This window comes from Bos indicus, chromosome 22 (assembly GCF_029378745.1).
Source record: "Bos indicus isolate NIAB-ARS_2022 breed Sahiwal x Tharparkar chromosome 22, NIAB-ARS_B.indTharparkar_mat_pri_1.0, whole genome shotgun sequence".
Lineage (NCBI taxonomy): Eukaryota > Metazoa > Chordata > Mammalia > Artiodactyla > Bovidae > Bos > Bos indicus.
In genome coordinates this window covers 33,764,564-33,779,796 of record NC_091781.1, presented here as the reverse complement: position 1 = coordinate 33,779,796, position 15,233 = coordinate 33,764,564, and the positions used below count along the sequence as shown (strand labels likewise).

The 15,233-nt window shown below is 41.7% G+C and overlaps 1 protein-coding gene and 1 long non-coding RNA gene across 6 annotated transcripts in view; both read right to left on the bottom strand.

The window, feature by feature from the left end:
- SUCLG2 (succinate-CoA ligase GDP-forming subunit beta) overlaps window positions 1-15,233 on the bottom strand; it is a 515,982-nt gene that overhangs the window by 495,004 nt on the left and 5,745 nt on the right. The window lies entirely within an intron of this gene.
- LOC139178601 (uncharacterized) overlaps window positions 1-15,233 on the bottom strand; it is a 47,515-nt gene that overhangs the window by 26,858 nt on the left and 5,424 nt on the right. Inside the window, exon 2 of the long non-coding RNA XR_011562986.1 lies at window positions 1-15,233. This exon is cut by the window's left edge and continues 26,858 nt beyond it. This is a non-coding gene — a long non-coding RNA (uncharacterized lncRNA).

The window sequence follows — 15,233 nt, the reverse complement described above, 5'->3', positions numbered from 1 at the left end:
GTGGTCAACAAGTGGAGACTGAGGGAGAGTGTTTCACTTCATAAGCCTCCCTGTACACTTCGCCTATGGCATCTCTTCAATCTGGCTGTTCCTGGGTTATAGCCTTTTACAATAAACTGGTAATCTAATGAGTAAAATGTTTCTCTACATTCTGTGAGCCACTCTAGCAAATTAATGAAACCTGAGGAGGGGGTCATGGGAACCTCCAGTCTATAACCAGTGGAGCACTAGTACATGTGACACCCTAGATTTGATATTGGTCTCTGAAGTGGGATGGCAGCAGTCATGTTGGACTGTGCCCTTAACTTGTGGAATCTAATGCTATTTCCACGTCAACAGTGTCAGACTTTAGTTGCATTGTAGGACACCCAACTGCTCAAGAATTGTTTGGTGGTATTAAAAAACTCATACATTGGAACTGATGTTAGAATCTATGCCCTCAGGCTCAGCATTCCCCCAAACCAGTCACAAGACTTCTGCTTCCATTTGAAACCTATCTCTTACACACTCAGCCATTCAGTCCTTCATCATTTTTTTCATTATTTTTAAATTAGTGAGGAAAAATTGTTTATAATTTCACTATCTCAAAATTTAGTTTTTCTAACTAACCAAACAGCACATTTATTTTTTCATGCTAATTATAAAAAGCTTAAAAACTGAAGTCTTTTCTTTCTCTGTATTGTTGGTTTTCAACTTTAACGATACATCACTTTTAAAAAGTTCTGAATCTTAACAAACACTCACCATTAATAGTTTATACACTTAATCAAAAATAATTAATAACTCTCAGCTTTCTTTATATTACTTATTAAAAACCTATGTAAGTAAGCCCTAAGGCTGGTATAAGACTGCATATTAAACGTGGTTTTTCTGCCCTTCATTTCAAAGTTATGTTAACCCAAATACGTCCCTCAAAGTCCAGGTGGTCATCTGGACAGCAATTAGGAGAACACTAGCATAGATGGTAACATCAAACAAAAGATAAAGATCGTTTCCTTATAAAAATGTAATGAGATCTCCACATATAAGCTGAAAAGTGTAACATTCTCTGATTATAAATGGCTGGAGAATGGCTATCATCATAAAAATCCATAAGCAATATATGCTGGAAAGGGTATGTAGAGAAGGAAACTCTCCCACACTGTTGGTGGGAAGGTAAAATGGTATAGCCCCTATGGAAAACAGGAGCTTCCCAGGGGGCACTAGTGGTAAAGAGCCTGCCTGCCAATGCAAGAGATACAAGAGATACAGGTTCGATTTCTCATTTGGGAAGATCCCCTGGAGGTGGAAATGGCAACCAACTCCAGTATTCTTGCCTGGGAAATCCCATGTACAGAGGAGCCTGGTAGGCTACAGTCTTTGAGGTCACAAAAAAGGACCAAATCAGTCTTTAGATACTCTGTTACAACTGGCTCAGACAGTCTATTATAGTAGGAAATATGAAGAGAAGAAAGAAAGGCAAAAAAAAGACAAAGGAAAAGGCAGAAGCCTTCACCATGGCTATGAAAAACGTTCTTTAACAGCCTGAGAAAAATGCCCAGAGGGACCCAGGTAAAAAGGGATGGGCTTGCTATTACTGTGGAAAGGAGAGACATCTCAAGCAGGATTGCCCTCAGGCATTTAAGCCACCCCCAGCTCCATGTCCGGTCTGCAAAGGACCACACTGGAAGAGAGACTGCCCCCAGAGGCGTAGGTCTCCGGGGTCGGACTCGCAAGACAATCAGGACTGAAGGTGCCCGGGGGTCCCCACACAAGCTCCCATCCTAATTACACCTGAGGAACCCCGGGTATTAATAATTGTGGGGGGCCAATCCGTCGATTTCCTTTTAGATACTGGGACAACTTATTCTGTGCTTACTGAAGCCCCTGGCCCACTTTCTTCCTGATCCGCTTCCCTAATGGGTCTGTCTGGACGAGCCAAAAGGTATTATTTCAGTTATTCTTTATCTTGCAACTGGGATTCTGTGCTGTTTTTACACGAGTTTCTGATCATGCCAGAACCTCCCTCACCCCTTTTGGGAAGAGATATACTGAACAAGGTCCATGCCTCTGTTTTCATGAATATAGAGCCCTCCCTTTCTCTCCCTTTAGTTGAACAAAATGTAAATCCTAGAGTATGGGCTGATGGAAAATCTGTGGGTCGAGCACAAAATGCTATTCCTGTAGTTGTTAAGCTCAAAGACCCACACATATTTCCACATAAGAAGCAGTATCCACTGAAACCTGAAGTTAAAGAAGGGTTAAAACCCATCATCGAAAATTTAAAGGAGCAGGGACTATTAATTCCCTGTAACAGTCCTTACAACACTATTTTGGGTATAAAGAAATCAAATGGTAAATGGAGACTAGTTCAAGATTTACAAATAATAAATGAGGCTGTAGTTCCTTTACACCCCGTGGTGCCTAATCCTTATACTCTATTGTCTGAAATTCCTGAACGGGCCAAATATTTCTCAGTAATTGATTTAAAGGATGCCTTCTATTCAGTGCCTTTGACAAAAGAAAGTCAATTCCTATTTGCCTTTGAAGACCCTACGCAGCCAGCTTCTCAGTTAACCTGTACAGTTTTGCCCCAGAGATTTCGTGACAGTCCTCACTTATTTGGACAAAGTTTGTCACGAGATCTACAAAATTTTAATAGCTCTGAAGCAGTGGTGTTACAATATGTAGATGATATTTTGCTCTGTGCTGAGACAGAGGAAGCTTGTTCGCGAGCCTCAGAAGATTTCTTAAACTTTCTGACAGGCTGTGGTTACAAGACATCAAGAGAAAAGGCTCAGCTTTGTCAACAATCGGTTAGATATCTGGGCCTAATCATATCAGAAGAGACTAGGGCCATAGGCCCTGAGAGAATTAAACCTATACTAAATCACCCCCTACCTATGACTTTAAGACATTGAGAGGATTTTTAGAAATCACAGGTTACTGTCACATTTGGATTCCGGGTTACGGGGAACTTGCTCGGCCTTTATATAAACTTATAGCTGAAACTCAACAGGCCCAAACCGACAAACTGGTCTGGTCTCCAGAAACTCAAAAGGCTTTTAAGGTTCTTCAGACTGCTCTCCTGCAAGCTCCAGCTCTGAGCTTGCCCACAGGGTCAGAATTTAATTTGTTTGTCACTGAAAGAAAAGGTGTGGCATTGAGAGTTTTGACACAACCCCGAGGGCCTCACCAGCAACCTATTGCTTATCTAAGCAGAGAATTAGATGTAGTTTCACGTGGGTGGCCCCACTGCCTAAGAGTAATTGGGGCAGCGGCTTTATTAGCACTTGAAGCTTTAAAAATAATTAATGGACGAAACCTTACTGTACTGACTTCTCATGATGTAAGTGAAATCTTAAATTCTAAGGTTAATATTTAGATGACAGACAGTAGGCTTCTTAAGTATCAGTCATTGTTGTTAGAAGGACCAGTAACTAAGCTTAAAGTTTGTGGAAATTTAAATCCTGCCACTTTCCTTCCTGAGAAGGAAAATGAAACACCTGATCACGATTGTTCTCAATTCCTAACTTTGAACTATGCAGCTCGGGAGGATCTAAAGGATACCCCATTAGACAATCCTGACATGAAAATATTTACAGATGGCAGTTCTTTTGTTCAGGATAGAAAGCGTAAAGCAGGTTATGCCGTGGTGACTGCTGAACAGGTTTTGGAAGCAAAATCTACCCCCCAGGAAACCAGTGCTCAGTTAGCGGAGCTTGTGGCTCTGACCCGAGCTCTAGAGTTAAGCAAAGGGCAGCAGATGGGCCTGATAATCTATGTGAGTCTACTTCTGCTGACTCCAAATATCCTGAGTCTGCCTTTGGATCCTCAAGACAATGTCTTCCTGTCCTGGGCTCACTCCTATGCTGCATTCCACAATCGGTCTAACTGCTGGGTCTGCGGAGCGCTCCCCTCTTCGTCAGTGGAAGGCTTCCCATGGTGGACATCCCCACTTCAAGGAAAAGACTTTCTCCAAGTCTGTGAATACCTTCGACAACAACCACATGCGATGCCTCTTCTTCATCTGATGACATCTACCAACCCTAAAATGGACTGGTGCAACACTTTGCACTTTAACTATGGACATAATGTGACTTTTAATTTTGATTCCTCAATTGCCTCACTTTGAGAGACATTAACTAGTTCCCCATGGTGGACAACTATCTTAATTACAATAATTCTGGTTGTTTTGTTTTTGCTGTTTGCTCCCTACATCTGTAATTGTATAACTGGATTTGTTTCTAGCCACATGAAAGCTTTTAAGTTACAAATGGTTGCTCAAACTCCTGCTACTGCTGTAGCTTCCTCCAGCTACTATTTGGGGCCCCTGGATCAGATATCCTCAATATGAGGATTAGGAGAATATGTTGCCTCACCAATTTAGGGACAACGCCCCTTGTCAGCTCGGAAGCAGTTATGGAACGAGAACGACGCCCCTTTTCCCTAGGCAACATAATTCTCCTAAAAGAAAAGGGGGGAATGAGAGAGTCATTTCCTAGGCAGGTTGATAGGAAATCTAGGGGTCCCCAAGGAGAGAGGGGTCTGGAATTCTCAAAGAGGAAGAAAGGACAAACTTTTTCTTTCTCCACATTCCTTAGGATTATATAACAATAATGTATCCTGCCTGAGGACAGTCTCTGGATTAAGGCCAGTCTTTAGATTAAACCTTCTGGCTAATTCTGTTATCTTAAAATGTAAATTATGGGAGTAGGTCTGATGAGGTCTTTACAACCTCCAGACATTCTTTGGATTCATTAGAGAGTATATAACTTCATTGTCAACACTAGCAAGCGGGTACTCTTTCTATCCCCTTCTGATGCCTATGTCAGAAGCTTTCTCTATCTCCTTTATACTTTAATAAACCTTTATTACACAAAAGCTCTGAGCAATCAAGCCTCGTCTCTGGCCCCGGACTGAATTCTTCTCCTCCGGGGGCCAAGAATCCCGGTGTATTTGCGTGATTCAACAACAACCTTTCATTAGCAACTAAACAGCAATGGCAAATACTGTTCTGCATTCTCAGCCATGTCCAATTCTTTGTGACCACATGGACTGCAGCCTGCCAGACCCCTCTGTCCATGGGATGTTCCAGACAAGAATACTGGAGTAGGCTGCCACTTGTTCCTCCAGGGGATCTTCCCTACCCAGGGATTGAACCTGCATCTCCTACACTGGCAAGCAGATTGTTTACCACCAAGCCACCTGGGAAGCCCATGGAGAACAGTATGGAGGTTCCTTAAAAAACTAAAACTAGAGCTACTACATGACCCTGCAATCTCACTCCTAGGCATATGTCTGGAGGAAAACATGATCCAAAAGGATACATGCACCCCAATGTTCACTGCAGCACTGTTTACAACAGCCAAGACATGGAAGCAACCTAAATGTTCATTGACAGAGGAATGGATAAAGAGGATGATGGTACATATATGCAATGGAATATTACTCAGCCATTAAAAATAATGAAACAATGCCGTCTGCAGCTATGTGGATGGACCTAGAGACCATCATACTGATGAAGTAAGTCAGAGAAGGAAAAATATCATGGGACATCATTTATATGCGGAATCAAAAAAGAAATGATACAAATGAACTTACAAAACAGAAAGAGACAAATTTAGAGAACGAACTTATGGTTGCTGGTGGGAAGGGATACTTAGGGAGTGTGGATGGACTTGTACACACTGCTACATTTTAGATGGATAACTAACAAGTACCTGCTATACAGCACATGAAACCCTGCTCATTGTGGCAGCCTGAATGGGAGGGGAGTTTGGGGGAGAATGAACACATGTATGTGTATAACTGAGTCCCTTCACTGTTCACCTGAAACTATCAAAACATTGTTAATCAGCTATACTCCAATACAAAATAAAAAGTGTAAAGTAAAAAAAAAATCTAAAAGGCTGGTCTCCACTCCCAATCTGGGGCTAAGTGCAAGAAAGTCCTTACCCCAAGAAATTTCCTTGTAGATTTCCTTGTAGCCTTCCTGACACCAGCATGACACTACAGGGAACCTCTGTCTCTCCTTACCTGCCATTTCCCCACCTCAATTCTTCTGATCTCTGACTTGGCTTACACTGCTCATCTCCCTTTCAAGTTGCAATATTGAGGGGATTTAGGAGGAAAGCAGGAAAAACATCATTGGAGGTTTTTTACAAAAATAAAGCCCTTCTGTTTATTATTTATGTAGCCAGAACTTAACTGTATATTTGTTATACATAGTTAACATAATATTTTAATACAGTTCAGTTCACTCACTCAGTCATGTCTGGACTCTGCGACCCCATGGACTGCAGCATACCAGGCCTCCCTGTCCATCACCAACTCCCAGAATTTACTCAAATTCACATCCTTTTTGTCGGTGATGCCATCCCACCATCTCATCCTCTGTCATACCCTTCTCCTGCCCTCAATCTTTCCCAACATCAGGGTCTTTTCAAATGAGTCAGTTCTTCACATCAGGTGACCAAAGTATTGGAGTTTCAGCATCAGGATATCCAATGAATATCCAGGACTAATCTCCTTTAGGATGGACTGGTTGGATCTCCTGCAGTCCAAGGGACTCTCAAGAGTCTTCTCCAACACCACAGTTCAAAACTATCAATTCTTCAGTGCTCAGCTTTCTGTATAATCCAACTCTCACATCCATACATGACAACTGGAAAAACCATAGCTTTGATTAGATGGACCTTTGTTGGCAAAGTAATGCCTCTGCTTTTTAATATGCTGTCTAGGTTGGTTATAATTTTTCTTCCAAGGAATAAACGTTGTTTAATTTCATGGCAGCAGTCACCATCTGCAGTGATTTTAACTGACCGTCATCAATTTGCTTTAATTATTACATTTTAATTGATAGCTTATTTAATATATTTATTTAGATAATATATTTAATGAACACATTTAAGTTAAATGAAATTTAATCACAGTATATAATATGATTTATTAACTATGATTTAAATATAATTTATTAAAGTCAGTGATAATAATATAAAAACCAATAACTAAAATTTATTGATCATCTATGGCATGGTGCTAAGAGGGTATACAGGGCCTCAGTTAATCCTCAGTATAACTTTGGGAGGTGACTACTGTAACTGTCTACATTTTATAGAAGAGAAAACCAAAAACAGAGAAATTTCATCAAGTTTCAAGAATGAGCAACTTTTTCACACCACTTTAATGCACCACTAGGAAAAACCTGCCAATCAATCTATGACACAAGGATAAAACACATCCATATTTCAGAGATGCTGAAATGTGAAAAACGTAAAGTGTCTTATAATAAAATACGTAATTTCCACAAGATCACAAATCTACTACATGTCACAAGTTGAATACAAGCAGCCTGGTTCCAGTCCTGGTTTATGTCTGTTGTGGTCATTAAGTCGCTAAGTTGTGTCTGACTCTTTTGCAACCCTGTGGACTACAGCCAACCAGGCTCCTCTGTCCATGGGATTTCCCAGGCAAGAATACTGGAGTGGGTTGCTATTTCCAACTCCAAATTATGCCCATTAAGTAAGTAGGTGAAAGTTGCTTAGTTTTGTCCTGATTCTTTCCTACTCCATGGACTGTAGCCCATCAGGCTCCTCTGTTCATAGAATTCTCCAGGTAAGAATAATGGAATGGATAGCCATTCCCTTCTCCAGGTCATCCTCCCAACCCAGGGATCAAACCCGGGTCTCCTGAATAGCAAGCAGATTTTGTACTGTCTGGGCTACCTGGGAAGCCTAGTATTCTGGCATAATTATTAACAGTGCTCCCTTTAACTACCAAAAGTGCCCCAGTTTCAAGGATAAAATATAGTTTTCCTACTTATGGTTTAAATGAAATAAATCCTGTGCCGAGTCCCATATGACTGTACCAGGGATTAATGTCGGAGCCAGCACCCTCTGCAGACAGCTTCAAGGAAGTCCTGCCCAATATGGCAGGTTTTTATTGAGTGATGGCAAAAGAACCCAAACAAATCCTCTTAGGGAAGTGTAAAGTGGAGATGAACCCAAGAGAAGTTGGGTTACTTCAAATCAGATTATTACTCCAAACAAAGCTGAGACGTATTCCAGGGCCACATAAAGCCTGCTTTCTACATTTGTCTTGAAAACACTCACTTGACTATTTGGATGATTGCCATGATAACCCTTTTCCCACTTAATAATTTTCTCCAGAGAATTATTTCATTGTGATAAGAAAATGGTCTAAAACAAAGCCCACTACATCACCTTGTTATTTAGTCGCTAAGTCATGTCTGATTCTCTGTGACCCCATGGATTGCAACATGCCAGGCTTCCCTGTCCTTCACCATCTCCCAGAGTTTGCTTCAATTCACATTCTTTGAGTCGGTGATGCCATCCAACTATCTCATCCTCACCTTAATTTCCGATAAATTAGCCTAAGACCAGCCAAGTGAAAAGTGAGACAATTTTCAGAAATTTGAGAACGCAAAAAAGGAAACAAAGCAAAAGTGAACATGTGAACTTGGAGAAGAAGATGGACAAGTTAGTAGCAGTTCATAAAGGAACTCTAAATGGATCAGGCCACCCCACCAACACTGCACCCAGAGACCTCCTACTCAAGAGGCTATGATGCTGCTCCTCTCCAAGACCTCCCTACCTCAACCACAAATGGAAGGGCAGAGATGCATACTTCACAAAGCAGCATCCAATCTTGCAGCTGGCCAGTGACTTGAACATTAGAGCAAAATGATAAGCTAGATCAATGAGATGTTCTTATTATTAAAACTGTAACATTCTGGGAGACAGAGATGGATGATGTATTAGGGTTAGGAAGCTGGAGTGGACCAAAGAATGGACAAAGTTATGGGCAGGTGGAAGTTATAGAGAAATAGTACCCCTAGTAGCAACCAATTAACACAAACGAAGATCCACAGAGGAGCCAACATCAAGGAAGATTAATCTTCAGTTCTGGTATGTGTCCCTTTCAATAAATATTTCTCTTTTTTTACCCGCTTGAGATAAGTCCAAGGAGATCTTTCAACCAAAGAAGGCATAACAATCAACTGCATCGTCCATACAAGAGTGAGAGCACGAACGGAAATAACTAAGCCAGATGGCATGATTCCACAGGGCCCAGAATGCTGTGAATACTGGATAAGGTAGGCTTGGGACTTGGGAAAGCTCTTCATTGTGCTCAAGTTTAGAAACCTGCACTTTGCAAGCCTGGCAAATTTATGGGTCTTTATATTTCTCTTCTTTTATTCACCTGTTCTTGTTCTGTAGGCCATAACAACATGTCCAGAGAACACCTGAGCATAAGGACAGAGCACATGGTTCCATGGCAGAGATAAGCAAGGATCTTTCATAACTACAGCAACTCACACCTTCTCTGCTAAGGGATGGTAAACAGCCTTTTATCACCTTTTTGGTACATGGCAGTGGAGAGAAGAAGCCAGCAATGGAGATCCAGCAGGGAAAGCATGAATCTTGTTCAGCCTCTTTACCTAATAATGCCAATGTTTCTCGTCTATCCTGACTGCCACCATTCAGTCCATTTTAGTTAGAAGGACCATATATCAGTTTTCTAGGCACAGCATGGGTTTCTCTTACATGCACTGGTGTAATTACTCACAGAGCTCACATTCACTCTGAAAAGTATCCTGATTTGACAATAAATTATGTGGTCACCCTGATTTTGATCCAAAACCCTCATCTTTTTTCACTTCCACCACTCGAGGGAAAAACAAAAAATTGTTCCTCAATCTGTGACACAAGTCTACAAACACATTCAGTTTTCAGAGATGTTGAAATGTGAAAAAGAAAAAAAAATGAATCCTGTAATAAAATATGTAAATAATTTTCACACATCACAAAGATAACCAGTGTTGAGGGCAAGACTTAAACCCATGCAGTGAGAATCTGGTCCTGGTTTGTGTCTATTATCCTGGGCATAATTACTACCAGCACTCAAACAGTACAACAATCTCCTGAATAATTTCCATACTTACAACCCTCCAACCCTCTCCACACTACATGAAGAAGGAATACTCTAAAGGATAAAGCTGCCCCTGCCACCCCACTGTCTAAAACACTTCAATGGCTCCCCTTGTCCTCAAGAACTAATCTTAACTGCATTACCAGACTCACAGGATTAGCAAAATTTTGCCCCTGCTTATATCTCCAACCTCATCTCTCACTGCTCCCTGACCTCTAACTTCACAAGGCACCTTTATCCAATTCCTCAGGATCCTTGGGTCACAACCCTGGACCTAAGACAGCCTAGAAATGGAAATGGGATAAGCTCATGGAGAAATGAGGGTAGAAAAAGATCCACCCCCTCTTATTCCACCCCTATTCTTATGCCCCAAACTTACACAAACCTATTCCTTAAGCTTTGCCATGTCTCAAATATCAACTCAAACATTATATCAAACTCCTTCATTTTAAAATAAAAATAAATTTTAGAGGTAAATGTTAGAAATTTATGCTTTTGTGACTAGTATTCAGGTGCTGTATTATTGGGACTCATTTCTAGAAAGGGACAAAAGCTGGCAACATAATCAGCACATTGATCGAAGTCTGAACTCAGAATACTACAAAACTCTATCCTCTATCACCATTCCCCAAAACTCACTCTCCAAAGCCAGTTTCACAGTTTGTTCAGTATTCCTGAAATGCTAAAGGCAGTGCTGTGTGCTGGGCAGACAGTGAAGGGCATATGCCAGTTGCCCTTGGGTACATGCCAAGCACTGTAATCTAGTGTTTGGGTGTCCGCCCACCTCAAATCTTTGACGCACATGAGGTACAGAAACCATAGCTACTAAGTCAACACTACGATATGCAAACATTTCTGGAATGAAGCAACATCCAGGATGGTGCAACTGAGCTCCCTATGTGACCTTCCCTACTGCCACCTTAAGCCTCACCAGACCTTCACCCCATCTTTGCAATGAGAACTGGGGCCCAGGAGACAGGCCTTCAACTCTCTGAGCCTCGAGATCCCTAGATGTAAACTGAGAATAATCACCTGTTTCACGTGGTTGCTACAGGATTAAGTGAAATAAAACATTTGGAAATGCCTAACCCTGACATGGCAGCAAATGATAAATGCTTACCAAATCTGGGAAAGGAAAACTATTCTGACTTAATAATGCCTAAATTTATAAACCAACCAAATTTAGCTTCAAAAATTCACTGCAAGAGAAATAATGACTCTGAGCCTACCATCTAACCAGAATGTCAGATGTCATGCATATCATCTCACTCAATCTTAGTAACCATCTGTAAGAAGTATCTCCTTTTAGAGAACAAGAAATTGAGGGTCAGTCAAGTTCAGTAATGTGTAGATCTAGAATTTGGCAGACCTAGAATTTGAATTTAGTCCTATTTTAATACAGAAATCATACCCTTTTCTCCTGCTTCCCAGACCCTGGAGCCTAGTAAGGAGGGTGTCGGATAAGAGCCTGATAAGAGTCAGATGGATGATATCACCCACTCAATGGATATGAGTTTGAGCAAGCTCTGGGAGATGCTGAAGCACAGGGAAGCCTGGCATGCTACAGTCCATGGGGTCACGAAGAATCAGACACGACTGGGAGATTAAAGAACAACAAAAGAGCCAGATAAGAAGACAATCATGAAAAGTTGATTAGTCCATCTACGTTAAAGAGCCTCTTGATCAGGGTCAAAGAAGAAAGTGAAAAGGCTGGCTTAAAACTCAACATCCAAAAAACTAAAATCATGGGATCTAGTCCCATCATTTCATGGCAAATAGAAAGGGAAAAAGTGGAAACAGTGACAGATTTTATTTTCTTGGGCTCCAAAATCACTGTAGATGGTGTCTGCAGCCATAAAATTAAAAAACACTTGCTCCTTGGAAGGAAAACCTATGACCAACCTAGACAGCATATTAAAAAGCAGAGACATCACTTTGCCAGCAAACACCCATCTAATCAAAGCTTTGGTTTTCCCAGTAGTCATGTACAAATGTGAGACTTGGATCATAAAGAAGGCTGAGTGCTGAAGAATTGATGCTTTCACACTGTGGTACTGGAGAAGATTCTTGAGAGTCCCTTGGACAGCAAGGAGATCAAACCAGTCAATCCTAAAGAAAATCAACCCTGAATATCCATTGGAAGGACTGATGCTGAAGGTGAATATCCAATACTTTGGCCAATACTGATGCAAAGAGCCAGTTCACTGGAAAAGATTCTGATGCTGGGAAAGATTGAGGAAGGAACAGAAGGGGCCAAAAGAGGATGAGATGGTTGGATGGCATCACCAACTCAATCGACATGACTTTGGGCAAACTCTGGGAGATGGTAAAGGACAGGGAAGTCTGCTGTGCTACAGTCCATGGGGTCACAAAGAGTCAGACACAACTTAGTGACTGAACAACAATAAATTAGCATAAGCTCAAACACTAAGGTATCCATCCCTCAGGGACAAAAAGATGTGGAAAGGTAAGCAATCAGCATAATTAAACAGTTCAGTTCAAACAGGACCATCTGGCAACATAACTTACTATTTTAACAGGTATCATCATAAGGCAGGTGACTCCCAGGCCCTGTGATTTTAAGCAAGTTATTACATGACTGGTCTATGCCCCTGCTCTGTTACATGCAATATGAAGACAGTACAATCTGCCTGTAGTAACATGTAAGGTTTAAGGAAATCATGCACAGAAATCACTTTGCACAGAAACCGTCACATATGAATGCACACAGTACTATTATTATGAAAGCCCTTTCACCACCAGACTTTTCCTTTCTAACTTGCCTAAATTATCTGTGTGTGTGCGTGCTCAGTCACTTCAGTCATGTCCAACTCTTTTGCATGCAGCCCCATGGACTGCAGTCCACCAAGCTCCTCTGTCCATGGGATTCTCCAGGCAAGAATACTAGACTGGGATGCCATGGCCTCCTCCAGGGGATCTTCCAAACCCAGGAATCAAACTGGTGTCTCCTGCATCTCCTACACTGCAGGTGGAGTCTTTACCCACTGAGTCACGTGGGCATCAATCCTCAACTTCTCTGTTACTTACCTGTCTCTTGTTCTCTGCACTCCATGAATTCATCTAAACCACAAAAGCTTACTGGATACCTGGTCAGGCAGACTGGTAAAATAGAAGTGCATAAGAACAGTCTTTACCCTCACAGACTTTACATTCTTACATTTGCAGGAAAGGAAGGAAGACAGATAATAAAACAAAGAAATAAAAACACATAATAAACTACCAAATAAAGTGATTAAGAATCCACCTGCAATGCGGGAGACCTGGGTTTGATCCCTGGGTTGGGAAGATCCGCTGGAGGAGAGCATAGCAACTCAATCCAGTATTCTTGCCTGGAGAATCACCATGGACAGAGTAGCTTGGCGGGTGACAGTCCATGGCTCGCAAAGAGTCGGACACAACTGAGCGACAAAGCACAGCACAAAGTGTTAAAAAGCAGGTGAGAAGCAGAAAATAGTCTCGGGGGGAAGGTCAGTCAGATAATATCTTATATAGAAAAAACCCTGTTGGAAGACTACTTAGAATCAAAAAGTTGAATGATAAGCTGAATGATGGGAGAGGAGAACAAGGCCTGAGATCAGAAGGAACAGCATTTCAGGCAGAGGAGAAAGCAAGTGCCTCTAACAGTGCCTTGCTGCTGTTGCTGCTGCTGCTAAGTCACTTCAGTCATGTCTGACTCTGTGCGACCCCATAGATGGCAGCCCGCCAGGCTGCCCCGTCCCTGGGATTCTCCAGGCAAGAACACTGGAGTGGGTTACCATTTCCTTCTCCAATGCATGAAAGTGAAAAGTGAAAGTGAAGTCACTCAGTCGTGTCCGACTCTTAGTGACCCCATGGACTGCAGCCTACCAGGCTCCTCCATCCATGGGATTTTCCAGGCAAGAGTACTGGAGTGGGGTGCCATTGCCTTCTCTTAGAGGACTAAAAACATAGCTCTACTGATCTCACAATGCTGCAGTATGATTATTGGTTTACACACCAGTTTTGCCACTAGACTATGAGCCCCCTGAGGGTAGGGCTGTGTGTCTTCTTCCTGCACTCCCTCACTCATGGTACATTCTCTAAAGCACTCGATTTATAGGGAAGATAGTCTTCCCTATAAATAGTCTCTGCGTTCAGGGAGCTTACAACAAATAGCACTGGGCAAAGACTAAGCATTCAGAAAATATTTACTAAGTGAACAATATGTGCTTGATGTTCAGTTATGTAGTTCAGCATCATGGCAAATTCTGGCCTTTCTACAGCCCTTCTTTCCTTCCTCATTTGCCTAAATGTTCTCCACCAGCCTTTCATGTCTGCTGCAATGACTGCTCTAATCTCCCCATCTCTCTCTCCTCTGCCTTGGCCCATAATCCACTCCACCTGGCATGCCTTCTCCTACATCTTTACCAGACTAATTCTAATGTCATTTCCCAAAATTTCATCAATATACTGACTTTCTGCACTGCTTCCCAGGTGTTGCAGTGATAAAGAATCCGCTTGCCAGTTCAGGAGATGCAAGAGACATGGGTTCGATCCCTGGGTCGGGAAGATGCCCTAGAGAAGGAAATGGCAATTCTCTCTAGTTTTCTCACCTGGAAAATCCCATGGACTGAGAAGCCCGGCAGGCTACAGTCCAAGGAGTTGCAAATGAGTTGTACATGACTAAGCACACCCAGCACACACACATACTGATTTTATTATTTGCTCAAATGTATAGAAATCTCTCAAATTCTTCAGGCAAACGTTTTCATCAAGTAACAGAGAATGATGGATGTAGCTAGCAAAAGACAATACCAGATTGAGTGAATAGTAAAACGAGTTGAAAGACAAATGATCTGAGGTTGCATATATAACTGCTTTTCCTCCCCAAAATACAAGATATGTCAGTGAGTTTCTGGGCATTGTGCCTATAGAATTGGACCAGGATACAAGGGCAGCAAGATTCTCATGACTGTAGGTCTGTGTACTCTATCTCTCATCCATGAAAGAAATGCTTCCTTCTGAATAAACAAAACCAACTTGGGATGAGCTATCACTTAAAGATCTTCCCCACACAGAAATCAGTAGTTTAGCATCTGAAGTATTTGACATGAATTTCCTTTTCTAAGGATACTGCAGTTGTACTTCATTTTTAAAGAGAAAAAAAGTCAGATATTTATTCTTCTAGGCAAGAAGGCAGATAAAGGTCAGTCACAACTTCCAATGCAGCCTCCACAGTCGTATTTAGCTGATTAAAAATTTCCATGTAAGCTTCAGCCTTCACTTCTAAAAGCCAGCCATCTATCTTTCTTTTCCCACTT